Source organism: Lissotriton vulgaris, chromosome 10 (assembly GCF_964263255.1).
Source record: "Lissotriton vulgaris chromosome 10, aLisVul1.2, whole genome shotgun sequence".
NCBI classification, from domain to species: domain Eukaryota; kingdom Metazoa; phylum Chordata; class Amphibia; order Caudata; family Salamandridae; genus Lissotriton; species Lissotriton vulgaris.
This window is the reverse complement of record NC_141698.1, coordinates 946,696,761-946,709,285: the sequence shown is the minus strand read 5'-3', so window position 1 is coordinate 946,709,285 and position 12,525 is coordinate 946,696,761. Positions and strand designations below refer to the sequence as shown.

At 42.7% G+C, this 12,525-nt stretch overlaps 1 protein-coding gene across 8 annotated transcripts in view; it reads right to left on the bottom strand.

The window, feature by feature from the left end:
* Positions 1 to 12,525, bottom strand: part of SGCE (sarcoglycan epsilon) — a 255,774-nt gene that overhangs the window by 87,933 nt on the left and 155,316 nt on the right. The window lies entirely within an intron of this gene.

Below are 12,525 nucleotides of genomic sequence, written 5' to 3'. Positions count from 1 at the left end.
CAAGACAAAAATGGTGTGCAAACTGAATACTTACCTCAGAACATAGATGTGACACAAGTTGGCAAACAATGTCAACAGGTAAGTAAGTCTAGATTGTTTATACCTAACTTCACATATATCTACATGTGTGATAAATATATCTTTAAGGTATGTAGATGTGGAGTTAGTAATGCTAAATCTATTCTTCCCTATGTGAACTTGCATTTGATATTTCGTCCCTCGATATTTTGTCTTCAATATTGTTATACCACAGAATTCTGGGGGTTGATATTCAGTAGTACAGTCGTTGAAAATAGTGGGTGCAAATTGAAAACCAACTTTTTGTGACCTGCCTCTATTTTGCAATGTAACCTACATAGTAATAGGTTACGTCGCAAAATAATCAGTCATAGGGGTCGATGGCGATCTGCAAGGAGCGTTAGACCACTGCCTCTGCCTTCACAATCCCAAATGTGATCAATTTTTAGGTCTTGCTTTCTAGGCAGCACATGTTTTGGCGAAAAGACCTATTGTGAGCTTGGAGTGGGCTTAGAGCCTGCTGTTTGTTTACCATTCGAAGGTTTTATTGTCACTCTCATTTGCTTGTTTTTTACCTCCCCTCATAGAGCTTTATATCCTTTTCTTTGATTTTGTCCATCCCCTGGAGTATGGACACAGTACTTGCGTCCTTCCACTTCTTACCTTTGAGGCACTACTTTAATTCTGGTTAAGCACTCCACAAAAGTGCATCTGTTTTATTTAGCTGTCTCTCTTGTCTACTGCTCTTTTCCCTCCTGAGCTCTATATTGCTCTGTCCTCCCCCTGAGCTTCTTCTTCAGCAACTCTCAGAGTTCTGCTTGCCCTTGTATGCTTCTCCAGCATGTTTTTTTAGGTCTCGCCTGTCGATGCGCATGCGCATCGAGCAAGCGAGACTATGGGGGCTTATCCACTCTTTATCCACTGCAAGGAATCGTGGCGATTCCTTGCAGTGCCCGTGACTTTTAAGCTCAATGCGCATGCGCATTGAGCTTAAAAGCGCGTGCACGTCCGTCTTGTTTTACCCGCTCCGCCCCCTCCCCTTCCCGCCGTGTCGCATTTCTCCTCCCCTCTCCCCTCTCTTCCCTCCGTCTTGTTTATTTTACCCGCTCCGCCCCCTCCCCTTCCCGCCGTGTCGCATTTCTCCTCCCCCCTCCCCTCTCTTCCCTCTGTCTTGTTTTAGTACTGTCTGGCATTTAGTTTCTGTTGTAGGTTTCCCTGTCGACACGATTTGTTACATGGCTACGGTTTCCTTCACGCTCTTAATTGAATATTTTGTCTGGACATGCTGCGTTATCAGTTTAAGCTTTCGCATTTCAGAGCAGATGTTTTGTGTTCATGCGATTCTTATACTTTTAGCCAAGCTGGTTTCTGGTAGCAAAGTTGCTGGCGTACATTTTTTCCATATGTTTGCGCATCTGTCACAGACTCGCAAATTATGTTTCCTAACCAGGTATAGTTAATCAGGCAGTTTTCTGATGTGTGGCCATTTGGTTATCCTCAATCTGCTTAGATGTTCGTTTATTTAAACCTGAAACAAGCAGAACATAACCTGACTAAAATAATCTTCTAGTCCTTTAGTATAGTGTAGCTTGGATTCAGTTTGTTGTATCCGTCCCTGCCCCGCCGTGTCGCATTTCTCCTCCCCTCTCCCCCCCTCTTCCCTCCGTCTTGTTTGTTTATTTTACCCGCTCCGCCCCCTCCCCTTCCCGCCGTGTCGCATTTCTCCTCCCCCCACCCCTCTCTTCCCTCCGTCTTGTTTTAGTACTGTCTGGCATTTAGTTTCTGTTGTAGGTTTCCCTGTCGACACGATTTGTTACATGGCTACGGTTTCCTTCACGCTCTTAATTGAATATTTTGTCTGGACATGCTGCGTTATCAGTTTAAGCTTTCGCATTTCAGAGCAGATGTTTTGTGTTCGTGCGATTCTTATACTTTTAGCCAAGCTGGTTTCTGGTAGCAAAGTTGCTGGCGTACATTTTTTCCATATGTTTGCGCATCTGTCACAGACTCGCAAATTATGTTTCCTAACCAGGTATAGTTAATCAGGCAGTTTTCTGATGTGTGGCCATTTGGTTATCCTCAATCTGCTTAGATGTTCGTTTATTTAAACCTGAAACAAGCAGAACATAACCTGACTAAAATAATCTTCTAGTCCTTTAGTATAGTGTAGCTTGGATTCAGTTTGTTGTATCCGTCCCTGCAAATCCTTCTCCAAGCTAACCCTTTGATATAGGTGTTCTCCTTTTAGTTACCATCATTAACTCGGAAAATGTCTGTCCGAAGGTACTGTTGGACTGTTAAAACATAAGAGTCCGAGATTTTTAAGTTTAAAAAATAGTATAGTGAAGGCAATTAAAGAAATAGATTGTGATTTGTAAATATAACGTCTGATGAGCATTTTCAAATGAACCTTCATATTAGCCTATCAGTGATGGCATTCTCCCCTGATCACATATTCACTTTGCCTGATAATGTGTGTGTTTCACTACAAGGGCTGGTGGGTCAGTCCTTTAGTTTTCCTTTTTCTTATGATCTAGGTTACCTTTCATGTCCTTCCTGTGACTTTTTTATTTTATTTTGAAGAGTGCTGGCAGCTCACCACACAGTGATACCTAGCCACTTGATTTCGACATCATTATTGAAGTGCAGTTTATGTTGTCTTCCTCAGTACTTCGTACATCTCCCTAGAGATGTGGCATAACGACCAGAGCTGCCATCTAAGTCACGTAAATACAATACATGTTGCATTAAAAATGCTATAGGTGTCACATTCGCCAAAGTTATAACTATTGGCATTGTAAATGACAAAGCTATCAATTTAGCTATTTAAAAAACTAACACATAAATAAAAGATATTGTCATTTACAAGACCAATATCTCCAACTTTTCTAATGCGAGACCTATTGCATTTCCAATGCTTGTTTTCCATGTGCTCCCCCCAAACATCAACACACGCCTCTCTCTAGCCTATTGTGCTTCTCTTCTGCTCTGCACTCACATTCCTCTCTCGCCAGTGTTGCTTCCCCCCTCGGCCTCCATGTTGCTTTACCTACTCGTGCTGTTCATGTTGCTTCTGCCCAGCCCTCTGAACTGCTTCTGACCCCTGTGTTGCTTCATCTCCCACCCCCGTATTGCCTTCTTCCGCGCCCATACCCTCAGTATTGCTCTCCCACACCAGTGTCTCAATAAAAAGAAAAAATACTTTCACACTACTTTTTTTATTTTTTATATACCTATCTATCCCGGATCCATAAATAAAAAGAAAAAAGTGCCCTCATCCTTTTCTAGGCACATGTATATGTTTACCATTTGGGAGGCATCAGGAAGTGGAGGCAATGGTCAACTGGGCCACTGCCTACTCTCCTCAAATGCCGCCTGACGCAGTCCGAAAAGGGAAGGTGTGATCTCCTCATTTGTGGTATCTGTAACTTTTCAGTGTTGAGGTCGCAAACTATTGATACAACTTATTGCAATTTTCAATTAGAAGGGTGAGTCACTTCTACTCTTCCTAATTGCAAAACAGAATGAGGTTCAAAACCTCTTTTGGAAAGGTTTCTCCGAATAACAAAAGGGGTTCTGTAGACAGGAAAAAAAAAGATTTTGCAGTTGCTATCCAAGTGATTTTGTGTTGATGTTTCCAGCCTCAAAGTGGCTTTGTTCATGAAGTCAGAAGTGAATTACTCACATTCACGCAACGTTCTGCCAAAAACCCCAAATCCAATGTGAACACTAGGCAGCAGAGCACAGGATCAGTAACTTAGTAAGTACACCACTCCTCCTCCTTATGAGAATGCTTCCCTTTGAACTGTGAAATTACTATTTAAGAACAGTGAGATATGGAGTTTTCATTAAAGACCCCTTGTAATGCGGATTTCATTTCAATTCATGTAATTTAATTTATTTTCATCTTAGTTTACCTTCAAAATTCCGATTGTAGGCACCAATCCTTCCCCCAACCTTAAACAGAGAAGACGCATTAAATGACCATCACAGCTGCAGTTTAATGATTGCCTTTGCTCAATCTTAAAATAGTCCTTTGTATTTTCACTCATATGACTCGTGCAATGTTTCCTTTTAATAATATGCTTTCACTAATGTCATGCTTTAGGAATGCATTGATTTCTGGTACCATATATTTACATGTTATTGCAGCCTTCTCCATTTAAATCAGCATAATGATACATTCATGACAAACTCCTATTTTCTAGGGAGTCTGTGTTATACAGAAATGGACTAAGTTTTTATTCAATAATGTACCAGAAATCTCTTAGGTATTAGGTCGATTCCTTTAGCCAAGTGCGTTTGATGAATAAGTGAATTACCTTCGGTATTGCACTTTCTGGTGATATTCTATCTAACTGCAGACCCTTCACCTTGGAATACTATCCAGGTGCTAGACTGGATCCGGAAAGCTTTCACTAGCATTGCTCCCGTGCACTGCAGCCCCACATTGACTCCATAGCTCTCTCGAAGTTACAGAGTGGCAAACACTGTGGTCATTTTCTTTCTTGTTTCTTTCCAAACTCCCAGAGGCGAAGCGTGAACAACTGATAGTACCAGTGTGCAAATTTCCAAATTGGGAAAATTTTAGATGTTAAAAGAGTGGTCTCTCCACAGAACATTGGCGATGGGGGAGCAGTAATAAATCTGCAGTTATGTAAATTATGCACTAGACAGAGGGTTACTGAAGTTAAGTAACTTGTTCTTCTGTGAGATATTTTTAACTGCAGATTACTTAGCTTAGAATATATACCAAAGTATTACCTCCCCAGGTGGAGGGTCTATGAAATGGACTCAGATCAAAAAGTCCTGAAGGTCTGAAAGGGTGAAACATCCTTCCTGTCAAACCTGATTATCAAGGCAGTAGTGCTTCGTGAACGTGGGCACTGATGCCCATGTTGAAGCCTTGCAGACACCAAGAAAAGGCACTCCACAAGCCAGTGCAGTAGTAGCAGCATTGTCTCTGGTGAGATGAGTCCTCAGACCTTCCAGAGGCTCATTCTAGGTCAGTGCGTAGCAGATCTTAATGCAGAAGACAGTATGTAACTGTTACCACGCATCTTTTAGCACGAAATACAGTTACAACGAAACTATTACCACGCAGGACCCTTTACCACGAATACCTTTACAACGCATTACACTACAACGCAGATACTATTACAACGCATACCATTACAACGTAAGTATAGGTAAGTTTATCTTTTTTTAAAACATTTTTTAGGGGTTTTGGGTTTGGGTTTTGGGGTACAGGGGTATTTTTAGGTTTCAGGGCTGGGTTTGGCTTTTGGGGTACAGGGGTATTTTTAGTTTTCAGGGCTGGGTTTGGGTTTTGGGGTAAAGGGGTATTTTTAGGGTTCAGGGCTGGGTTTGGGTTTTGGGGTACAGGGGTATTTTTAGGTTTCAGGGCTGGGTTTGGGTTTTGGGGTACAGGGGTATTTTTAGGTTTCAGGGCTGGGTTTGGGTTTTGGGGTACAGGGGTATTTTTAGGTTTCAGGGCTGGGTTTGGGTTTTGGGGTACAGGGGTATTTTTAGGTTTCAGTTTTGGGTTTTGGGGTACAGGGGTATTTTTAGGTTTCAGGTCTGGGTTGGGTTTTGGGGTACAGGGGTATTTTTAGGTTTCAGGACTGGGTTTGGGTTTTGGGGTACAGGGGTATTTTTAGGTTTCAGGGTTGGGTTTGGGTTTTGATGTACAGGGGTATTTTTAGGTTTCAGGGTTGGGTTTTGGGGTACAGGGGTATTTTTAGGTTTCAGGGTTGGGTTTGGGTTTTGGGGTACAGGGGTATTTTTAGGTTTCAGGGTTAGGTTTGGGTTTTGGGGTACAGGGGTATTTTTAGGTTTCAGGGCTGGGTTTGGGGGGAACAGGGGTATTTTTAGGTTTTAGGGCTGGGTTTGGGTTTTGGGGTACAGGGTATTTTTAGGTTTCAGGGCTGGGTTTGGGTTTTGGGGTACAGGGGTATTTTTAGGTTTCAGGTCTGGGTTTGGGTTTTGGGATACAGGGGTATTTTTAGGTTTCAGGACTAGGTTTGGGTTTTGGGGTACAGGGGTATTTTTAGGTTTCAGGACTGGGTTTGGATTTTGGGGTACAGGGGTATTTTTAGGTTTCAGGGTTGGGTTTGGGTTTTGGGGTACAGGGGTATTTTTAGGTTTCAGGGTTGGGTTTGGGTTTTGGGGTACAGGGGTATTTTTAGGTTTCAGGGTTGGGTTTGGGTTTTGGGGTACAGGGGTATTTTTAGGTTTCAGGGCTGGGTTTGGGGGAACAGGGGTATTTTTAGGTTTCAGGGCTGGGTTTGGGGGAACAGGGGTATTTTTAGGTTTCAGGGCTGGGTTTGGGTTTTGGGGTACAGGGGTATTTTTAGGTTTCAGGGCTGGGTTTGGGGTTTGGGGTACAGGGGTATTTTTAGGTTTCAGGGCTGGGTTTGGGTTTTGGGGTACAGTGGTATTTTTAGGTTTCAGGGCTGGGTTTGGGTTTTGGGGTACAGGGGTATTTTTAGGTTTCAGGGTTGGGTTTGGGTTTTGGGGTACAGGGGTATTTTTAGGTTTCAGGGCTGGGTTTGGGGGAACAGGGGTATTTTTAGGTTTCAGGGCTGGGTTTGGGGGAACAGGGGTATTTTTAGGTTTCAGGGCTGGGTTTGGGTTTTGGGGTACATGGGTATTTTTAGGTTTCAGGGCTGGGTTTGGGGTTTGGGGTACAGGGGTATTTTTAGGTTTCAGGGCTGGGTTTGGGTTTTGGGGTACAGTGGTATTTTTAGGTTTCAGGGCTGGGTTTGGGTTTTGGGGTACAGGGGTATTTTTAGTTTTCAAGGCTGGGTTTGGGTTTTGGGGTACAGGGGTATTTTTAGGTTTCAGGGCTGGGTTTGGGGGTACAGGGGTATTTTTAAGTTTCAGTGTTGGGTTTGGGTTTTGGGGTACAGGGGTATTTTTAGGTTTCAGGGTTGGGTTTGGGTTTTGGGGTACAGGGGTATTTTTAGGTTTCAGGGTTGGGTTTGGGTTTTGGGGTACAGGGGTATTTTTAGATTTCAGGGTTGGGTTTGGGTTTTGGGGTACAGGGGTATTTTTAGGTTTCAGGGTTGGGTTTGGGTTTTGGGGTACAGGGGTATTTTTAACATATATATTTACAAATTATTAAATAAAAATTAATATAATTAATTAAAATATTTATTAATAAAATATTTAATAAATAATTTAAATATTTAAATAATTATTAATTACATTATTTAAAAATATGATATACTTACCTATACTTACGTTGTAATGGTATGCGTTGTAATAGTATCTGCGTTGTAGTGTATTGCGTTGTAAAGGTATTCGTTGTAAAAGATCCTGTATTGTAAAAAATGCGTGGTAATGGTATGCGTGCTAAAAGTATGCGTGCTAACATCATATATCCCAGAAGACTAGCCACCTCGATAAAGTCCACCGCCTTCACCGCCTTCCCTTTTTTCATTCTTGAGACCCAACAAAAATCTACCTTATAGTCTTTGGTACTGTTGGACCTGGCTCTTTCTGCAGGGTCACACCAAACCTTTTGCCTTCCTCCTCCTTTTTTGACCTTGTTTTTGTTGGCTTTAGGACTGCTAAACAGTGCTAAAGTGCAATTGTTCTTGCCCTAAAATGTAGTAATCTTGGCTTATCTACAATTGCCATATTTAATTTACTTGTGAGTCCCAAGTAAAGTGCACTATACGTGTCCAGGGCCTGTATAGTTAATGCTACTACTGGGCTTGCAGCAGGGATTGTGCCACCCACTTAAGTAGTCCTTCAAACATGGCTACAGAGCCTGTGTGTGCAGTTTAAACTACCATTTCAACCTGGGAAGTTCACATACTTGCCAGACCCAAACCGTTTCTTTTATTACATAAGTCACCCCTAAGGTAGGCCCTAGGGAGCAATATGGGCAAACTGCAGTGTATGAAAAGCAATTTTCTCCAGCTTAATGCAGAGAAGACAGAGATTATGCTCTTCGGTGAGGCTCCTTTGCTGTGGTCACCTGATTGGTGGCCGGCAGCCTTCGGTCCCCCCCCCCGAAGGCTGTAGTTAAAAACCTGGGCATGCGCCTCAATCACGCTTTGTCATTGAAGGAGCATGCTGCCTACACTGCCATCGGTTACATTTATGTGCTGGGTTTACTTGTTCAGACCATGGTTATGAGCAGGTTGGACTACTTCAATGCTCTCCTGATCTCTGCTAATGAGTCATCGTTAAGCAGATTGCATGTGGTCCAAAACATGGCCGCACAACTTGTTATGAATGCCCAGCCAAGAACTCCCCCCCCCCCCTTTCCTTGCTTCAATATCTACACTGGATGCCCATCAGCAAGCGGGTTAAATTTAAAAAGTTTGCCTTATCGTACACAAGGCTTTGCGTAATAAAGGTCCTTCTTACATCTCAAGGAAACTTAAACCTTATGCCCCTATCAGGTCCCTCAGGTCTGGAGACAAGGCGCTTCTTGTGGTCCCTCGGGTGAGGAAAACAAGGCTAGGTGGGAAATCTTTCACCTACCTTGCTCCCTTTTACAGGAACAAGCTTCCCACCAAGTTGAGACAGTGCCCTGACTATGCGTTTTAGAAAACTTCTTAAAACCGCCCTACTTCCATAAGGTCTGTCTTCCTGGCTACTGTTCATCCTAAGCGCAGAGATACCCCTGAGGGGGTGGTTCAGGCGTGTTATAAAACCTATAAATAAATAGGACATACACATTTGAGTTTTACATGTACTGATAGTGGAAAAATGCTAAATTCGTTGTTCACTACTGCAAGACCTATCTCTCCCATAAGTTAACATTGAGACTGCCTTAAAACATAATTAATGTGCAATTTCCAATTGGGAAAAATAGGGATTTGGAGTTTGGTGGATTCACAATTTAAAATATAACTTAAGTTGGATCTTAAATTGTAAGCCTGAAAATGTCACTTTTAGGAAGTTGGCATTTTATTACTTTACCCATTCTGTGCCACTGCCTCTCTCTGAATACACACATGGGTTGGGTGACAGCTGGGCTGTGTGCATTCCCCCTAGACAGTTATACAAAGAGATGTGGGGTTTGATATTTGCATCCTGATGGCCCATCACCAGGCTGATGGGCCTTACTGAGGTAGATTGGGAGGGAGGAGCGGACACTTGCACCTGAAGGGCTGTGCCTGTCCCCACACAAAGTGCTGCATGGCCCCTGTAGTATATCTGGAGCCAGAGCTGGAAAGGAAGGGACCTTGTCATCTTCAAAGGCCTCTTTGATATCTCCCCCACTTCAAAGGTATATTTGGGGATATGTACTAGACCCCTGACACCAACAAACCAGAAATCTACTGGAACCAAGGACATTCTACCTGGAAGAAGAGCTGCTGTGTTATAGGAGGAAGTCCCACTTTACTAACTGCATTGCTGTTTGGGCCTGCTGCCTGCTGATTGCTAGGGCAGGGAGGGACTGCCACTTTGCTACCTGCTCTGCTGGGTTGGCCTGCTGCCTACTGCTTCTTGCCTGGGAGTGAGAAGGAATGGACCTGTTCTCTACATCCTCGAACCCAAGATTCTCCAAGGGCTTGCCTCCTTTTTTCTGAAGTCTCAGGGACAAAGAACCTTCTTGCAACTCTTCTGGTGCTTCTGGACTCTGCCATCTGAGAGTCCTACCTTTGCCTGAAGTGCTCCCTCCAGTCCTGGATCTCAAAAGTGGGTTCTGCAGCTCTTTTGTGCATCATTCGTCACAGTGGCACATTTGAGCCGGTTCGAACCAACAAGGTATCCGCTGACACCAATGCAGTGCAGATTCGATGATGATGCGAGTTCCGACTGCGAGATTCGATGACAACACAGAGGCAATTCGAAGACAACCCTCCACGGTTCAATGAAGACGTAGCGCCGATCCTTCAACACTGTCAGCGAGGCTTGACTCGTGAATTAGAAACGATGCTTTGAGTCTTCAACATTGATTCTTGCTCCACCCATAAGTACTTTTTTCAGCAGGTCCTGCTTGGGTACTGTTTGCAGACCTGCCCTCCTTTGTGGTCTGCCTGAATTTTGGATTTACCCCAGTCCCTTGCTACCTCAAGTAACCTTTTGACTGCTATTGACTTCTAAGCACTGTTTTTGGATGTAATTGTTAAAAATTCATATCTCAACTTCTACTTGTTGGATTGTTTTTGTTTTGGTCTTGTTTTACTCAGATACATATTCTCAATTTTTCCTAAACTGATGTGGAGTATTTTACTAGTGTTTTCACTGTTTTACTGTAATTTAAATGTTGCACAAATACTTTACACTTTAACCCTTAATTTAAGCCTGACTGCTCTCTGTGCGAAGCTACCAGAGGGTGATCATAGGTTAATTTAGAGTGTGTATATGACTTACCCCGACCAGAGACCTAATTTCTATTGATCAATGAAAATGTTTCAAGTCCTTTTGGAGTCAAGCCGATGAAGCCTCCCCCTCCTCTATTGAGGGGAGGGGATGGGTGAAGTACGCTGGTAAAGTGATGGATTGCCGCTCATAGAAGGAAATAACGACTTTAGGTAAAAAGGCCAATAACGTTGTGTAAACCAACCCGTTATGTGTATATGTTTGTGTTGTAAATAACTATGAATTGTAAATATTTGTATAGAAAACAATAAGGTGTATAATATAAAACAATAGGGTGTCCTTTTCATACATCAACCGAAAAAAGATAAAAAATAAATAAATAATAAAAGGGTTAGAGTGATATACCCCTACGAACCAGGAAGCTTCTTATGGTTTGTTCCCTCAAAAACAGAGGATTAAAATAATCGTGTGGCTGGCAATCTGTGTTCTTAGTTTATTAATGGTCCAGCTAGCCCCACGTCCCAGGACCTGACTCCCCCATTCTCCAAACGTTAGAGCGGGACACCCCCGCGAGAGTTTCAAGGGCACGCGATTAATTCAGGTTGCCTATTGGCTTTTACGAAATCAAATCAGGAGGGATACTTTGTCCTTCCAAAAAGGAATGGCTGAGAAGGACACCCTATCGTTTAGTGAAGAACGAATACAAAGTCTGATTGCTTCCTCTGCATTTTCTAATGTTGCTTTGAGCTCTTCAGCTCAACAGCAGAATGAATCAGATAAATTAATAAGGCTGAGCAAGAAACATCTGAGAACAGAACTACACGGGCATTTTTTACTAAAACATTTGAGAGGTGGGACTATTCCCTGGGGATTACAGGTGAAGAATGTCCCCGTGATCTTTACTGAAGACATTGAATACAGGAAGGGATTCAGTTGCATCAACACGAAATGTAGTAGGGACCTGATGGTCCATACTATAGAAACCGCACAGAGAATCAGCATAAAAGAACTTGAGGAAATCGAAGCATTAACCCAGGCGATAAAAGATAGTCCCACAATATCTGACGCTAAAGCGTTGCTAGAAAAAATAGAGAAAGAAATCTTGACATTCAAGGATAACACACTGAATAATAAAATTGCACAATACGAGAGAGACTCCAAGGCATTCACGCTCGAGAAAGCATATCCATTTCTGAAGGACGAGTATTATACTCAGGCCGAATCAAGAGGAGCATTGCGTAACTACCAGGGGAGGTCCCGCTATAGGTTTAAAACCTTTTCCGTAACCTCATCATCATCAGATTCATCGGGCTCTGATACGCGAGGGAACCAAAATAAGAAGCAGGTGTCTTTTTTAGGGAAGGACCAGCAAGGAAAGACCAGATTCAAGGTGCCATGGGAGATGCGGACAAGGAGGAATTTTTACAAATCATAAAGGCACCATCCACAATAGTCAATCTATCAGATAAAACACTCACAAAAGATGAGGAATCCGTATTAAATCTTGGATTAAAATTTGTCCCCCGTCAACAAACAGACTTTACCCAAATGAAGTTAGAGACCATAGAATTTTGTCGCAAAATTCGACTTAGGGCCTTTTTTGCCAATCAGCCACCTACAATAGAAAAAGAAACTACAGGGTTACGCAGCAAATCGACTTTCATACCTAGCCAAAAAATTCCTAAACAGGTGTATGCCTTCGAACAAATCATGCTTTCCTCAATCAATAAACTAGAGAGAACTAAAAAATATTTCCAACAAAATATAAGTAAAGGACAAAGAAGCGCATTACATGACTTGCGGAATGATATGTCGATAGTTGTAAAGCAGGCCGACAAAGGCGGAGCGGTAGTCCTTTGGCCGAGAGAACAATATCTTGCTGAAGCCAATACACAGGTTAGCAACACAGTTTGGTACAGAAGTTTACAGGAGGACCCGGTAAAAAATATTCAGGGACTGATAGCTGATATTGTCAAAGTGGGGCTAGATGAAGGCTATGTTGTTGTGAAAGAAGGTGAATTTTTAATCAAAAAATATCCCAGGACACCAATCCTGTACTTTCTCCCTAAGATCCACAAAAGTCTAATTGAGCCGCCAGGACGACCCATTGTTTCTGGGTGCGATTCCTGCCTTGAACCACTTGCTAAATACGTAGATTTTTTCCTAAAGCCCTTTGTTAGCTCTGTTAAATCATACCTCAGAGACACAATGGATTTC